Consider the following 17,849-nt stretch of genomic DNA (forward strand, 5'->3'; position numbering starts at 1 on the left):
CGCCCTGGTTTGATGGTGGCATCTCGCCACCATCACGCCTGTCATCAGGCTCTCAAGCCACCGTGTCCCTGTCTGGACTCCGCCCACTGACTGTGCCCCTCTTGGTTCTCTCCCCCTTTCGGGGCATTGGCAAACCATACTTGAGCCACTCCCCTTAGTGTCAAGTGGAGGCATAGAGGGGGAGGAGGACCTGGGTCCGCTTGCTACTCCAGGGCCCAGCCCAAGGACCCTCTGGAGGGCAGACAAGTGCTGTGTCATCTCCCAACCCCACTGTACAATTTCCTGGGCCACTTCCCACAGCCCTAGCACTTTTTCCGCCCTTGTATCGAGGCCTCAGGCTGGCAGCGGACAGCCAGGAGCTTGCTCCTGCTCCCCTGCCCAGGGATTGTCTCTTCTCCCACCTTCATGGCAGCCAATTCTCCCTCCTTGAACTCCAGGGAGCGACTCACACTGCTCTGTTCAGCAGCTCTTCTCCTATGGCTCCGCCTGACCCTGATCAGCTCCCTCTACTCTTCTCCCGATTGGCTGCCTCCTGCACAGTCTCAAGGGGGTTGTTTTAACCCCTCCTCTGCCAGCGTGGGGCCAGATGCCCACCACACACTGTAACCAGGTCACTTCTCAACCTTCTCTTTTTACAACTAAATAGATTCAGCTCCTTTTTTATCTCTCAGTAAGAAATATTTCCAGACCCTGAGTTCTGTGCAATATTAAGAAAGGTGTACGGTGTGTGCACAGCCATCTGTCAACAAGTCTTGCAATCTCTTTAGAGAATCCATTTCAGGATCATCTGATGGTGCCTCGTTTTCATAAAATCATGACAACTGATATTTAATTATTTCATCACCCTTTAATTCTTTGACTGAGTCTTCCATCAGCTGTTCCATAATTTTTCCTGAGATTAATGTAAAGCTAACTGATCTATGTCATCCCACTTGCCCTTTATCAGGGCTGATGTGATGTTGGCTTTTTTCCAGTCCCACTTTTGACAGCACAGTCTTTAATAGTAAGCACCGTGTGTGTGTGTTTGGCATATAGATCCCTCTTCCTCTCTGTCCTAGGGGCTCACACACAACTCTTCCTTCCATGCAGCCTGTCATGCGATCCAGCACCCAAAGGGCTCCTCTTCTTGGAGTGCTGATGCCCCATGTGTTCCTGCCTGCCCGATGTGTGGAGCTGGAGAGTTCTTGCAAGCAGTCCTTGCTCTGCATCTGTGCCCTCCTTTTCCTTGTGCCTCCAGCTGAGGAGAGGAAGGGTGAAATGGCCCATCCCCTCTGCAGTTCTACCACGCAAGGCTAAAGTCAAAACCACCAGTGCTTGGAGCTCCGTCTCCTTTCTTCCCTCCCTGCATTGCCACCTCCGCCTCCAGGTACCGGACTATGCCCAGGACTCCGGGTTTCTTGCCCATGCTCCTTCTCTGCCTGCAGCCACCATCAGCTGCCTGTAGTGCCTCAGGGAAGGTGCAGTGTCCCATGAGGGTGAGGAACTTGCCGAGAGGCACCTGATAGAGAAGGTTGAGACCACAGTCGTCCCCTCGCCAGGGGACCTCCCATACACATCAGACTTATTCAGGAAGGAGTGTGCCTGTGAGCTCCAGCTTAGGCACATGGGAATCTGCTCCCACAGATCCCCAGAGGGGTCTTGTCGAGAGGGCAGGGAGCGTCCTCAGACACAAGAGCAAACCTTCCTCTAAGGTCCCATCAGAGATGCCTGATCCACTCTCCCTCAGTTGCGCAAGGCTTTCTGCTCAGTCCACCAGGAATTAAAACCGCCTAAGTCTCAGGGGCACATTAGGAAGCCCACAAATCCGTGCTCTGAAGATACGTGTGTCGCACGTACCGGCCAGACCCAAACTCTGGGAACGGCTGGCATGCCCAAACGGCACCATCGAGAGCCTCCACCACCACGGTGCCACCTCTGCCCCGGCCGACTGCGGCACGCACAGTGACGGCTGCGGTTCAGTCACGCCAGGCGGACAGGACCCCTCGTGCGTAAGGGAGAGCAGTGTCTGATGATTCGCCCGATGAAATGTTTTGCTCCCCGGGAGTCCCTACCTCCATTGCCATCAGGTCATTCCCTCAGGGGAGGTCCAGACACCACCAGAAGAGGCAACTTATCTGAGAGCTGCCTCCCACTCTGCGCTCTGACCGCAGCTTCCCTTCAGCGGGACTGTCCTCCTCTGAGGCATGGCTTCCCAGACAGGAGACATGGGCCAGGCTGGCCCAGCTCCATGCTGGTACCTGCCCAGGATCCACCGATAACCCATGGCAGGGGCTCCTCTACAGCCATCCTGTGACCTGTCTTGCTGGCCACGCTGAGGGCGGGCAGCCATGCTATCCTGCAGAGTCAGCACAATCTTCCAGTAGCCAATTCACCCCTCCTCTCTGAAGGAACATCCTCCGGGCTGCGGGGCGAGGAGGATTGTGAGGCAGATCGGGTGGTTCCGCTGGTACCAAGAGACTGTCCTTATCTCCAGCTGAAACAGCTGCTCCAATGTCTTCATCCCTCCCAATAATCATAAGCCGTTCCAGGGCCTGTGACGCAGGGCTGCAAGGAGACAGACACTCACACATTCTTCTTGCTGACTGCATGCTGTTTATGATCTAATCTGTGAGGTCACTCATTGCTGGGAACCTGTCCAGCCACAGATCAGCCCTTGCTGTGCCTGAGTTAAGGGATGCTCTGAGAATGTTCTGAGTTGTACCCCCAGAGAAGTCAGGAGCTGAAGCATCCAAGTCAATTCATGGGCTTCCTGAAGTAGCTTGGCACCAGGATGCCAGTTGTCGAGAGAGGGGAAGATGCTGAAGCCAGACTCCTGACATGGGCTGTATTACAGCGAAGAGCGTGGTAAATACCCTGGGGTGGTAGAAAGGCCAGACTCGGCATGGTCTTTCAAACGGGCATCTCTGCAGCTGTGCGAAGCGTCCTTACCGCTAGTAGGGAATATTCCACTAGGAAATGCTAGCTAGTCCAGCGGAGCCGTTCTCTGTCTGGGCATGCCGAAAGCTTTCCAACCTGGGAGCGGTGGGTATTTCCCTTATTCAGGATTCCTGTCTGTCCCTCGAAGCAGCAGGACTTCCCACCCCTTCCTTAGGACGAGTGTCTGAGGCCAAAGCAAATCTCCTGGGCACGGCTGGCTCCTTCCTGCATCACTCAGCCAGCTCTGCAGGACAGGTGGCTTCTCTTTACTTGGCTGCCTCAGCCTGGGCTTGCTCGTCCAGTGCCCTAGGATCGCTTGCTGGGAGGGGGCAGCCCTGGCTTCTTTCACGCCCTGCAGCAGCCCCTTTAGCATTCCCAAGCCCTCGAGCATTCGCGGCCGCAGCATGGTGCGGAGGAGCCGTGTGCGGGCAGTTCCCTTGCTGCCTGGCAGTGAGCACTCTGTGGGCTCAGACACCCCCCAAGCCTCGCCAAGGGCTGCTCTTGCTTGCTCTGAACTGCTGTGTCTTGCAGGGTGCGTCTTCCCCCTGGAGCTCCCAGTGTTGATGGAAGAGCACTTGGGGATGTGAACAAATGGTTAAAGTAGGTGTGAAAGATCCTAGAGGTTACACACGCTGTGGGCTGTGCGGTTCAGGCGTTACACTGCTGGGCCTGCGGGGCGGGGAGACAGACAGCTCCCCAGGGGCAGGCCGGCTGCTGGAAGCCGGTGTGTGCCAGTGAAGAGTGTAACCCTAACAGGCTTACACCCTTACGTCCCTACATGGTACTGTGTTGTCCTAGCGCCCGCCAGCGACCCGCACCAGGCTTCCTTATGCGTCGTTCTACAGGCGTATCCGCCCCTGGCCAGGCGAGAGAGGAAGTGTTCCCAGCTCACCCGAGGTTACGAAAGGAGATTCCAGGGCACTGCAATCTGAGAGACAAAACCCTCGTCCTACGGGGCCCAAGCAGCTTGGAAGCCATGTGACCCGGTGCCGACAGTCAAAAGTCACGTGCTGCTAGCTGCATCGCCCACAGGCAGAAAACTACACACCGCAGCAGGGTGATTTTTGCTCTTATTTTGCAATTTCTTAAGCTAAGTGGGAGACTATTTCTGTAACAATCAGTAACCCATGAAACTGGGGTTAAAGCAACTGGCAATTGCTCTAGCCTTCATATTGAGTCATTGTAACACAATTGTGCTAATATGTATGTATCCTTGGGTAATAACGAGTCAACTCCAAACAGAGTATAAATAGAACCAGCAGAATCCAAAGAGTGTAAATATGTCATGCTCTGTCAGCCTTGGTAAAAGCAGGCTGCAATTTCAGTCTCTGAAGCAGAAGAAAAAGATACACAAAGAAGGTGGAATTATTATTTCAGCTTTCCCCAAGGCCACTGAAGTCCATGCAATAATGGGCTTTCTTGGCAAACTTTTAAGCATTTAGAAGCCTGAAGATGCAGCGGGGTGATGGGTGGGATCTACATTGATCTCAATGGAAGCGAGGTGTCTGCATTTGACAGTCCCGCTCGCTGCTTCCCTGCAGCTCTAAGCGCCTAAATCCCTTGGGCAATCTGGCCCATAGCATGCGCTGTGATACATACTTCAGACAAGTCCTACTCCTGAGCAGCGCACAGTCTTGGGAATGTATTCTGCAAACGTTTAGTCACGGCTGCCTTGTTACTACCACAGAGGCCTTGTCTGCTCCCTGGGCCTCAGCCTAGGAGTATCTGTAAGCATGGCAATTTGGGCAGGATTGCGCCCTGCGTTCGGACACAGCTTGTCGCCCGCTGGGGGCCTGTCCCAGAGCGACCGGAGGCAGGAGCGGGTTAGGTTTGTTCCCTACGCAGCTTCATGGTTCTGGTTTGGTTTTATTTTATTCTCCCAAATATGGAGCCCAAGTACAGATCAACAGGGCAACCCTCCAACCATGTGATGAGGTCAGACCTGGGGAGAGGGGCCCAAAGTACAAGAATGGATTTAAAATCTATCCAAAGACTAAATTAAAACCGTTTGTCAGCTGGGCCGTCTTTTATCGGGGAAATAAATCAAACGGCTGCAGGCTGCTCTGTAAATCCACGGCCTGAACAGCTTAATTAGGGAGGTAATGGTGCTGACTTGGGCCCTCTAACGCAGCACTTAACTCTCTTCTCCATTTAGGTCTCTGTCTCTTATTAGCATTCCCCCAATTAAGCTGAGTTTAAATAGTCAACCACACTTAAGGCAGCGAGATTTATTCCCTGGCGATGATCTGATTTTGCTGACAAAACATCAGCAGGGAAGAATTTTTAATTGAGTATTTTTATGCAATCTCATCTGTCTTCATGATGTGAAATTTTTTGAGTTTGATTTGGATTTTTTGTTTTAATATCGGGAAAAGTTGTGGAGAAATCCTTGAAACTTTTATCTCAAGGATAAAGCACAAAAGGATAATGGTAGTATGTGAACATCAATGCCAGAAATGTAATAGAAATTAGAGATGATAAAAGATAAAACCTAGGGGAGGCTAATTCTTCTCTACTGGAACTCTTTCCACTTGCTACAATGGACACAGGACTAGATATTATTCATATAAAATGATGGGGAATAATTTAGCTATAACTACTCGAGAGAGATCTTGGAGTCTTTGTGGATAGTTCTCTGAGAACATCCACTCAGTGTGCAGTGGCAGTCCTAAAAGCAAACAGAATGTTGGGAATCATTAAAAAGGGATAGAGAATAAGACCGAGAATATCTTATTTCCTCTCTATACATCCATGGTACGCCCACATCTTGAATACTGCGTACAGATGTGGTTACCTCATCTAAGAAAAGGGCAACAAAAATTGTGAGGGCTTTGGAAGAGAGATTTAAAAGACTGGGACTTTTCAGCTTAGAAAAGAGGAGACTAAGGGGGGATATGATCGAGGTCTATAAAATCATGACTGGTGTGGAAAAAGTGAATAAGGAAAAGTTATTTACTTGTTCTCATCACATAAGAACTAGGGGTCACCAAATGAAATTAATAGGCAGAAGGTTTAAAACAAACAAAAGGAAGTTTTTCTTCATGCAGGACACAGTCAACCTGTGGAACTCCTTGCCAGAGGATGTTGTGAAGACCAGGACTTTAACAGGATTCAAAAAAGAATTAGGTAAGTTCATGGAAGTTAGGTTCATCAATGGCTATTAGCCAGGATGGGCAGGAATGGTGTCCCTAACCTCTGTCAACAAAACTATACCTGCCTATACACTACTGCCGAGTTGTCGACAGAACTCGGCAGTTTTGTCGACGGCGGTAAACCTCATTCTATGAGGAATAACGCCTTTTGTCGACAGAGTTCTATCGACAGACGGTGTTGTTGCCTCTACACTGTCCTTTCCGTCGACAGAGCGGCTTGCTTTGTCGACAGAACTGGATGCAGTCTCCAATGGTCCCCAACGTGGTGCCCATGGGCGCCATGGTGCTCACCGGGGCATTTATGTGTGCCCACCGAATGATCTGGGCCAGCCCCGCCCCCGGCGCGCGACACATGCATGGTGCCGGCCCCGGCGCATGGCATATGAGCAGCCCCTTTCAAGCAGAACTTTTCCGAGATCAGGCGCGATGTTTTTGTCTGTGTCGAATCCTGGAAATAACAGACCCCATTGACTGGAGATTTAAGCTGTTTTTCCTGGTTGCTGCTGGCTGTAGTTACGATTGTTCTCTTTTCATAGCTTCAAGTGGCATTGCACAGTTTGTGTTGCTTTGCCTGTGCCCGGTCTGCTGGAGAAGGTTGTTTCACCTCGAGTTGCCGATTTACATTTTTCAAAGTCTTTCAGTGGAAAGGGGGGAGATTTCGTTCCTTTCCTTCGTCTCTCTGCTGCAGCACAGTCAACGCTGTGTTGCCTTCCTGGTTGCCACAGTGACTTATTTTTCTGTGGAGTAGGGGGAAGAGCCGTTGTTGCCCTGCCTGGGGAATCAGCCGTCCTCAAGGGGGCAGCATTTTCCTTCTCTGCCGACAAAGGGCAAGGCGACTTTTGCAGATGTGGGTCAGCGGGCTTGTCTGCAGAATTGGTTTGGATGATAAAGACGTTTTTTCCTTAGGAAAAGTAAAAAGTTTGTCTTGCTCTCTTTTCAAAGGTATTGGCTTGTTGGCGAGTGACCTGTTGTGACATTGTTTGGAGGCTGCAGCGCTGACAACTGTCCACATGGGCTGTAGTGTACATTGCTGTGCATCTTTCCATGGGAGTGGGTCTCGGAGACACACCAGAGCCTATTCAGGAGTGTGTGCGGATACCCCGGGCATCGTGGATTGACAGGCTCTCCCCATAGGAGTCCCAGCCCAGCGGCATGACGGCTGGACGCATGCTCCTTTTGTTGCTTGTAATTGGTGCCAAACCTTTGAACTCCTTTTTCAAAATGAACCTGAGTTGATCCATTCTGCCCAGGGCTGATTTCCTTCTGCGACGCACAGCACCTCTTCTCTTCGCAGGGTTGTTGAGGGCACCTTGGGCTGAAAAGGTTTGAAATGAGTCCATGTTTTCATTATGAAAAACAGCCATCAGACATTCATAGGGGTAGTTGTCGTCAGCATCAAGCGTTTTGTATTCTATCCGGAAACGTTGCACCTCGCTCAGAGGCAAAGTGCGGTGTGAGTTCGTTGGGTGGTGTCACTTGGCCGGTGGGCGACAGTTCGTAAGGAACCTGGGAGGGTGTGTAATGCAGGGTGCTGGGGCACCCTGCTGAGAGAGAGGTGTCACCAGCCTGGGTTAATTGTGCTGAAGCACATTTCCTTAACCTCTTCCAGTGACTGACTCACTCATGTTTTAGCAGAGCGAGGCCGTGTCTACACTAGGATACTATTTCAAAATAACGAATATCGATTTCATAACTCCCAAAATAACAGAATCGAACTAGTGTGTCCTCACTACGGGGGAGTCTCGAAATGAGTCTGAGATAGGCTCCCTTAATGTGGGCGTGCTGCCTCAGGCTGAGAGCCCCAGGAATCCCTGGGGGGTAATTACTTTGAAGTAGGAATAAGATCCTCCAGAAAAGGGCACTTTTTCCGGAGGATCGGGGCCAGTGTAGACGCTCTTTTCCGGCTTTTCTAAAAGCCGGAAAAAAAGCGGCGGACATTTTTATTTAAATGCCGCGGGGGATATTTAAATCCCCCGCGCATTTCCCTATTGCGATTTCAAAAATTACCATGCCCCTTCCGGAAAAGGGGCCAATGTAGACAAGCCCCTAGTGTAGACCAGGGCTGAGTGTGTGTGCACAGTCATGTGTCTGAAGGAAGGAGCCCTGCTGGCCAGTGTTGGGAGAATATGAATGGCTCTCGACTGTATCCAGGGTGGTAAGTAAAACCAGAGGGGCGAGTCATGCTGAGATTCGTGCCTGAGGGAATGTTGAGTGTACCTGGATTACAGCTGATGAGCAAGTCCTGTCATTCCAAATCAGCGTCTGCTTTGGGAGTCGAGCTGTGAGGCAGAAGGTGACTAACATTACACACAGAGCTGCTGCAGAAAACAAACACGCCACCTGTTTGTGTAGGGCACTCTAACGCCGTTCCAGATTGCTGTCCCGTGAGGGCCAGACTTAGCAAGCTTAGCTAATCTGCTGGCCATCCTAACAGGCAGGACAGAACCACATCCAAATGTAATGCCAGTGCCCCAGAAAACCCTTTGCTACTGGTTACCTGGTGGGGTTCTGCAGAGGTCTCCACCTTCTCAGACAGCTCCTCCTTCCCTGATTCGAGCAAAGGCATGATGTCCCACTCACCACAGTACTGCTAGAACAACTCTCGGTACAGTCTGAGAGCGCGACAGTGTTCTCCCACAGCCTCCCAAACGTCTGGAGCAGCTGGAGGTGAGCCAAGTCGGCACAGCCCTATGGCACTCACTTGACACTGTGTGTTTGGGTTCTATTTTGAGACTTCTGGAGTTTTGTATCCTGAGGTCAGTAGAATTTTCTCTGTCCCTAAGTGCTTCTCTCAGGCTTTTCCTGTCCTCTGCTGGCTGATTGCCTGGTGTTTTTCCTCTTCTATCCTCAAACAGTGAAAAGGCATGGGTGTTGCTGCACCTGTTGCTCCTTGTGGAGGGGGATGACTTGGAGGGCAAGCTTTAAAACTGTTCTCTCAGGGCATGTCTGCACAGCGGGGCTACAGCCGAAAGAAGTGACGTGACTTGAGCTACATCAATTGCGTAGCTTAAGTCAAAATAGCTCATTTCAGCTTTTGGCGCTGTCTACACAGCAGGAAGTTGGAGGAGTAGCGCTCTTCCTCTCACTTCCCCTACTCCAGTGGTCCCCAACGCGGTGCCCGCGGGTGCCATGGTGCCTGCTGGGCCATTCCTGTGCACCCTCCGAGTGAACGGGGCCAGCCCCGCCCCCGGGCGTGCGGTGCATGGGCGGTGTCAGCCCCCTCTGTGCACGGTGTATGGGCAGCGTTGGCCCTGGGAGCGCAGCACCTGGGTGGCTCCGTCCCTGGGTGCGCAGCATTTGGGTGGCTCTGCTCCCGGGTGCACAGTGCAAAGGCTGTGCCGGCCCCGGGCACACGGCACAGGGGCGGCCCCAGCTGCGGGCACGCGGCACAGGAGCAGCACCGGCCCCAGGCGCGCGGCATATGGGCGGCACAGGGGTGGCACTGGCCCTGGGTGCACAGCACAGGAGCGGCGCCACCCCTGGGCATGCAGCATGTGGGTGGTGGCGGCCCCATCCCCGGGCGTGCAGCGCATGGGCTGTTCCGGCCCTGATGCACGGTATATGGGCAGCCCCACCGCTGGGCATGTGGCGCCGGCCCCAGGAGTGCGGCGCATGGGTGGCGTCAGCACCGGGCGCGTGGCATATGGGTGGCCCTGCCCACATGCACAGCCCCGCCCCCGGGTGCCCGGCAGCCCCAAAAGGTTGGGGACCACTGCCCTACTCCTTGTAAACTGAAGGTTACGGGAGTTAGAGTAAGAAGTCCTGCAGCTCACCATGATTTCGACATTATGTCGATATAACTGCTTGTTGTGTAGAAATATTCCAGTTATTCCACAATAACGCTGCTGTGTAGACGTACCCTCACTGTCTGAGATCAGCCAGGCTAATCAAGAAAATGTCTTTTTCTGATACGGATAAAGTAGAACACAAAAGCGAAGTCCCGCATTTTTCCAATAGCCATGTCCTGCGCGAGAGGCCATGTGTGTTCGTTGCTAGGAATGTAGACGCTGTCCGGAACAGCTGGAAGAAACACGATTTGTAGAGCTGAATTGTACCATAGTTCCCTCATTCTTATCTTTCATATAAGCCACAGCCGCAGTGAAGTACCCAGGCCCCCAGGCCTGGCTGTGAAGGCAGATCTCATGCTGACAATTATTTCCAGTTTCCAGTGGATTCTGGGAATAATGGAATTAGCTATTTCCAATTCTTTGCCATTCCGAAAGGGCTGTTATCAGCGCTGTGGGTCGGTGCTCCAAGTCCTAGCCTCTAAAGAACTCAGCACTGGGCCAGTTCCCAGTGGTTGCAGTGTTTTTCAGGGTTGAATTTTGGAACAAAATGCCACTTGTCATTTCCATGCAGCTTCTGAAGTTTCTCACAAAGTGCCAACAAAGTCAAACTTCCCCCTGGATGGAAACTTCTTTGACGAGGGTTGTCACAGCTCAGGGCAGGCTGTATGGGCATGTCCTAGAAAAATGTTTGTGTGGGTTTACCAAATACTCACCACATGGCTTTTAGATTATTTCCAGTTTGTTTATCCTTTACCTCTACCAGCTGAGACGGCAAGCCTCAGAACAGCTGTTATTTCTTTCCCTATAAAACTGTGTGGGTTTGAGGTGAATGATGTATCCCAGGTTACTGGATGGTTCCTTAAATCCAAACATTGTGCCTTTGTAGTGCATAAGAAGGAGCTGCACTGAACATGTCGGCACTACGAGTATTCACAGAGCTCTAAATACACCCCTGAAGTCCTGTCCCAGCATGCACTGGGCTCCACATAAAATCTGGGATTCACTAGAAAAACTTCCTTCTTGGGTGTTCTTGAATCCTTGTCAGCCATTTCTGTGGCTCATTGCAGCCAATGGCACGCGCACAAGATGGAAAGTGTTGTGAAGCAGGAGGGAGAGAGAAAGCTGCCACTCTCCTGTTATCTTAGCACCATCCTTCTCTCAAGTCCGATGCTGCTAGACCCGAAGAGAGGGGGAAATCATTTCTGCCTCCCGCAGACCAGCCCCACCCCGGCTCTCCCTGCATTCCGAATGCTGTCTGCAGATGCCAGCTGTGAAGGACCCTTGCCGTGTTCTGGGTCCATACAGCGGCTTGCGCTGCAGAGCCCTGGTTCACGGCTAGGGCTCCGGAATGAAACCGACAAGACCGTAATACCCATGGCAAACATGCTCTCTCCTGGTCACATGCTAGGAAATGACCCAGTGCGGTTCGCAAGGGGGACTGGGAGCCATGTTTTGGCCTCACACGAGTCTCTTCTGAAATGCTTTGGTTCCCGACTTAGCCTTTGCACGACAGGGTTTTGTTAGCGCTTATAACAAGAAGCGAGTCGACGCGAATCTCAGGTCTGGAGGCAAGAACAAGAATCGCCAGAGGGATTGCCATAGTCTGGCCCACCTGGCGCACCCTCCTGGGGCAGGTTGCAGCACAGTTGGCATGCCTGCCTCAGTTTCCCTCCTTTAGAGTCCCCTGATTCTCTTTGTATTTCTTGTCTTGCTGCTCTGCCCTCTCAACTGGCCAAAGGGGAGCGCCTGCTCTGCTGTAGGAGAGCTGCCCCTACGTCACTGACAGCTCAGCCACCCTGTGACGGGTTTGTCACAAACAGCTACAATGCTCTTTCTACAACTCCAGCCTGCAGGTCTGTCTCAGCTGCATCTCACTTGCACCTACAGAAGTTCTCCTGATGCACGGAGTGCTCCCTCCATCCTGCTCTTGCTACGATCCAGCTCATTGTATCCCGAGAATGAACCTGGGCTCAAATAGGCGATTTTCCTGCATCGGGGCTGTAGGATTCGATTGTAAATGGGGATGGAAATTGGTGTCTTTGCTATCCCAGGAATAGATGGGGATGACTCATGGTGTCATAAATACCACTGCTGTTAATTCAGCATGCAAGGGAAATGGGGAAATTATATATTTGTCAGAGGTCTTTCCTCTAATGGCCTGTCTTCCAGATAGAAACGCTTGTTCTGAATGGCTGGCTGTCGTCATTGGCCTGCGAGGTGGCTCTCAATTAAGTGCTCCTGAATTGCTGAGTAGTTCCTACGTCTCTCTCTGGTATTCGTCATTCCTCTTTCATCTGACCAAAAGCCATTGCGGGCTCTTCCAGATACGTCGTGTTATCTGTGACCTGACCTACCCGGGCTAGCCCCAGTCAGAATGGAGCTGTAGGGTTCTCCAACTTTTCCTTGGTGTGGGCCACATTTTTACCCAGCCACTGCCTTGTGGGCCACCTGCTTTCCCACTCCCAAATGCTACAGCAAGTGCACACGCCCCTCTGGCAAAGGCAGCACTTGGCTGGGTGCAACAGGCCTTCAAGGGAGGAGTCTGTTCGTTTCTATCATCTTTTAGTGCAAGCACAGCTGCACAGACATCAGGGGTCCACAGACTGCGCCATCCAGATCTGCCTGGACCACAGATGGAAAACCTCTGGTCCAGCTAAGAGCATGGAGTGTGGCCATTGCGAATAAAAGAACCTGACCAAAGTGAGGAGAACATGGCGTTAACACGAGCTGCAAGGAGTGCTGATCAGGAATCGCAGTGCTGATGAACGGCCACAGGACAATGGAAATGAAAATCAACGGTTTATTCTTGATTAACTGTTGTCACTGGTAGGGAAAACCCCAAAGTGATGACTGACTGACTGACTGACTGACTTTCCTGCTTTAAGTTTCGTTTACTTTATTATATGGCAGTGTTGTTTGCATTACAGTTGCACTCAGTCACCACCTGTTTTCGTGGCCCCCTGGTGCTAGGCACTGACCATGCACTCGGCGACATGCACGTTACCTGTCAATAGACAAGACGGACAAAGAGAGTGGAAGGACGTGCTAGTCTCCTCGTTTTACTGCTGGGCAGCTGGGGCACAGAGAGATGAGCGGAGTCCATGGCTAGAAGAGACCTGTGTGACGGTCCAGCCTGGCCTCCTGTAGCGCACAGGCCAGAGAACTCGCCCGGTCACTCCTTTTGAACTAGATTGTCTTTCGAAATCCTGTGTCAAGTTAGAAATGGTCAGTCATGAAGACTTCATCATCACCCTGGGTAATGGGTTCCAGTGGCTAATTACTCGCTCTGTTAAAACAAGTATATGCCTTCGTTCCAGTCTGAATGTATCCAACTTCATTGGCCAACCTCCAGGTCCTGCCAGACCTTCCTCCGCTAGACTGAAGAGCCTGTTACAAACGTGTGTTCGCCGTGTAATACTTGCAGATTGTGATCTCGTCACCCCTTAACGTTCTCCCTTAAGCCACATAGATGGAGCTCCGTGAGTCTGTCATGTAAGGCAGGTTTCCGAATCCTCCAGTCATTCTTGCAGCTCTTCTCCGAACCGTCTCCAATTCACCAACATTCTTCTTGACTTGTGAACACCAGAACTGGTCACAGCAACCCAGCAGCTGGTCACAGCAGAGCCATATCCAGCCATAACATCGCCATGTATGCATCCAAGGAGTCTGTCAGCCCTGCGTTGGCCACATGGTTGGCTGATTATCCCCCATGACTCCCGAATCGTGTTCAGAGTCCTTGCTTCCCAGGACAAAGTCCCCTCTCCTGTAAGCATGGCCGAGGTGCTTTGGTCCTGAATGCCTAGCGTGATGTCTGGCCATGTTCAAATGCAGCTTGTTTGCTTGCACCAAGCTTACTGGTGGCCTGTCCTCTCTCTTGTCTACCACTCACCCAACTTTTGCCCCCTGCCAATGTTCCGAGTGCTGCTTGTATTCCCCCTCCTCCCGGGGTGATTGAGAACAGCTTTTAAATAGCACAGGGTCAGCACACAAGGGACAGCCAAGCAAGTCAACCCAGCTCCAGACCAGCAGGATAACTTTACAGAGAGCAGAGAAACGGGGTCAAGGGAAGAGAAGGTTCAGCTTCACCAGGGCTTCATGTTTACCAGGTCTGATCCTCTGGGCCTGGCACTTCTGAGCCCCGCACCTCTTTCCTTACACAGCAAGCATGGGCCTTAACTAATAAACAAGCCCCTTGTCCACTTAGCACTTACCTGCCCGTCCTCCTCCAGCTGCTTCCCTGGGCATCCTTGGGCCAGAGGGCATGCTGAGGGTTCCAGCCTGAGACGGAGCACTGCGAGGCTGTGCCAGTGGCCGGCTGAAAGAGAAGGTGCTTACTGTGTCTTCCTCCAAGGGAGGGGGCAGGGTCCCCTCCTAACTCCAGCCAGGTTCACTGGTCTCTGATCTGCATCCTCCTAGGGTCTTGGCTGGCTCTGGAGCACTGGTGGTCGGAGCTGTCTCTGCCGAGGGCAGGTCATGGCTGTGCTGGAAGTGCCTGCCTTGTGAAGCTAGAGTCTCCCGGCCATGCAGACCGTGCCTTCGGGGCAGGAGGAGTTCAGCAGGGACTCCGTGTGTGGCACTGCTTCTCCCCCCCCTTCCAAACTGAAGGCCAAACTCTCAGTCCCATGTAGGGTCTAGCTGCCCCCTCTGTGGGGGCATGGGGCCCTGGCTTCTCCTGGATCCAGGGAGATCTCTTTGGCCTCTGCTGTGGTCCCTCCACACCCATGGCTCCAAGCTTTGCCCTGTTGCAGTCCTGTTGGTAGAGGCCGTAGGACAGTGGCTCCCGACCTCCACAGGCTGCTGGGCCCCTCTCAGGAGTTGGATTTGCCTTGCGTACCTCTAAACGCCTTGCTTACGAAATCAGACCCAACGTAGCAGAGTGTCACAGCCCACGGCAATGGAAAGATTGCTGCTTTCTCCCCTTCGCCATGCAATTGTGAAATATCAGCGTCATGCGTCAGTGTGTCGCCAACAGAGCCATCGAATAAGCCAGTTTCTGACCTTTTACTTTGTATGGACTTTGCTAGTGCTTTTTATGTACCCAGTTGTAAAACTAGGCTCATATCTAGGTGAGTTGTTGTCCCCCCGGCAGACTTCTGTGTACCCCAGAGGTACGTGTACCCTTGGCTGACAACCTCTGCCCTTGGGGAGCAGTCAGGACCCCCAGGAGCCAGCAAACTTCAAATGAGCATTGTGTGTGTTAGTTCATTCATTCATCACATACATTTGAAAGCAAAAGTTCTCTTCCCATGCAGCAGAAATATTAGCCCTTGGACTGCATTTAAAAATGTCTTAGCTAGTGAGACTGAAATCTTCTGTGCAGGAAGGGAAATAAAATAAAATATAAATGTTTTTGCAGCACAACAATGCAAGTAGCTAGCCCATCTTGGGGAATGATCACATCTATTAGCTCCCCTAGTTGGTCATGAAAGGAAATACGGCAAGTAGCAGATGATCCAAAGAAGCCGGCGAGCTTTTGTGTTCGTAATGTCACCGTGATCAAGGGTGTGTGATCGGCATTGATATCCCCATCCCATTCTACCGGCGTCCCCAGTGGCAGCACACAAACAGCTCCAGCCCCCTCTCCCCTTCGCTTGTTCAAACAGCGGCTGCTGCAATCCAGAGAAGATCGCTAGCAGATGAAAGCCTGCTTTAATGATGCTGAGGCAGAAATACTAATTATCTTAAAGGGATTAGGAAGGCAAATGTTGTTTTAACTCCGTTCAGATATTAATTAGTAGATTAATAGCCACTTTCCTTATGTGCGATTCATTAGGGAAAACCCACTGCACATCACATGATGGAAAATGCGATCCGGTGGCGGAATGGGCAGCCCTTTGTGGTGACCTGTGGACTGAGACAGCATGGTTTGGAGTCTCTTTGACATAGCGTGTTTGCATCAGAATGTGTGTGTTAAGGCCCTTCTGTGCCATCAAGGTCTGCTTATGATCCCCTTGAGGAGCAGAGTTCTCTGCTGGTTTATACTTGCTGGTGTTCGTTGTAAGGGAGCTGCTCACGGTGGGGTAGCTAATATGGGAAAGGTGAGATGTAAAACCTCAAAGAGCTGGCATGTGAACTCTGACCTAGGCATAGCCGCACCCGTCAGCCCTGGGGGGATCAGTGTCAGGGCCCAGATGCTGCAGAGAAAGGGGCAAGGATCCTGCAGCAGCAGAGGTGGGATAGCCTGTCCCAGCATTAGGTTTCTTTCTTTCCTGTGGCCAGTAGTTAGAGACTGGCTGGTAATACTGGGTGGAGCAGGAATGGTGTTCAGTGCATCGGGAGGGGGGTGTGCCCATGCATGCAGAAGGGCAGCAGGAGAGAGTGCCTGGCGAGCAGGCCGCTGGGCAGCATGTCGAGTGAGGAGGTGGCAGTACATGGAGCAGTTGAGCTGTGGCGGAAGGGCTGGGACCAAATTGAATCTGGAGCAAAGTTGGAAGCATTTTGCTTTCTCTATACCAGTGTTTTTTTTAAACTCTGGTCTGTGGCACGAGGCAGTTGGAGGTGTGCCGCGAGGCAGTTGGAGGTGTGCCGTGGAGAACGGAGTTCAAAATGGCCACCCTTAAAGGGACAGGTGACTTTCCCCCAACCCCCCCCCCCCTTTTTTTTTTTGCTCAATAACTTTTCCCAGCCTCTTTTTCTTTTATGCTCAACAAAAAGTCCTTGGTGTTCCTCATTTAAAAAAAAATTGTTTGGTGGTCCTCCATCTTAAAAAGTTGAAGAAACACTGCTCTATATTGTTTTGTGGCTGCCATTTCCGACTTTAAAATTTGTAAAAAAAATAATCGGCATGAAATCAGATTGGTCTAAAAACGAGTTGAAGGTCATTTCAGGTTGGACAGTCCTCGCCCCCCACCCCAGTGTATTTTGGACGTCTCAATCACCCTTTCCTGCCTGTGGAAGGCTCGGACAGGCAGCAGGGGGAGCTGGCGGAGGAGACCCGGGAAATGTGGCAGACTGAAGGCAAAGTGCTGCACGAAGAGAAAAGAGCCATTCTGACAGTGGCAGGAAGCCTGGTACAAGCCAGTAGGGCCAAAGCAAAGGGCAGGCTGGCCCCACTGAAGCGCGGGGGAATTTTGTCACTGATTTCATTGGAGCCAGCATTTCACCAGAAGCAAATGCAAAGCTGGCAGATCGAGGGCACCACGTAACATCCCCACAGCCCCCCTTTCCCATGGGGTGTCACTATGGGGTGTTGTCTTGGGAAAGAGCCGGGTCCCTTCCTGATGATTTTACATCCTGGCCAGTGGAACAGCAAATCCCTCTCTCAGCCTGACCTGCTGGAGCCAGGGGGTGCGCTCATGCCTCCGTTGTGCTGTGCGGCGGGTTGGAGCATGGCTGCCAGGCAGACAGGGACTCCCCCGGCTCCCTTTTACCCATGCCGGGGCAGACCAGCTGTGCGATCGGGGGAGCAGCCCCCACTCAGTCCTGAGTGCTGGTACCCTGACCAGATGGTTTTACTCCAATGAAACGCTGGTGCCCTTGAGCTCCTCCGTGCACTCGGCCAAAGGCATGTGCTCTCTTGCGTCAGTGGGACGTGCACGCTCGCACCCGAGGGCCTGATGTGGCCTCTGACCTCACGGGGGAGACTCGCATGTATCACGGAGCGGGGCGTGGCTGGAAGCGGGCGGGAAGGAGAGGCAGGAATACTACCAGCCTGGGTTTCCTGCTCATCGCGTTGCATGACCGCAGAGCAGTCACAGTTCTGGGACTGTCTGCAGAGAGCCCCTTGTCTCTGTGAACGAGTCCTGTGTCTTACAGGTGGTGTTGTTTTACTTCACCTCTCTTGGTGCCAGCAAAGCCAAGCTATTCTCCATTGATTTTTCTGTAAAAAATAGAGCAACCTTTTCTCCTCCTCTGCAGCGGTGCGTTGTCGAGAGCAGTGTTTCTGAAAGTGTTCCGCAAAATCACTTTGAGAAACAATTAACTGGCCGCCTGAGCTTGTTTGTTTACTGGTGCCGTGGCCACGGAGCCTCGCGGCTCCCATTGGTTCTGTTTC

General features: G+C 52.1%; 1 protein-coding gene and 1 long non-coding RNA gene across 3 annotated transcripts in view; both read left to right on the plus strand.

Moving 5' to 3' along the window:
- HTR2C (5-hydroxytryptamine receptor 2C) overlaps positions 1-17,849 on the plus strand; it is a 438,632-nt gene that overhangs the window by 62,994 nt on the left and 357,789 nt on the right. The gene's annotated exons all lie outside the window — the stretch shown is intronic.
- LOC149523631 (uncharacterized) lies at positions 822-4,074 on the plus strand. Its single transcript, XR_012899285.2, has 2 exons — positions 822-2,844; positions 3,715-4,074. It is a non-coding gene; the product is annotated as an uncharacterized LOC149523631 (long non-coding RNA).

This window comes from Pelodiscus sinensis, chromosome 13 (assembly GCF_052426305.1).
Source record: "Pelodiscus sinensis isolate ZL-2025 chromosome 13, ASM5242630v1, whole genome shotgun sequence".
NCBI classification, from domain to species: domain Eukaryota; kingdom Metazoa; phylum Chordata; order Testudines; family Trionychidae; genus Pelodiscus; species Pelodiscus sinensis.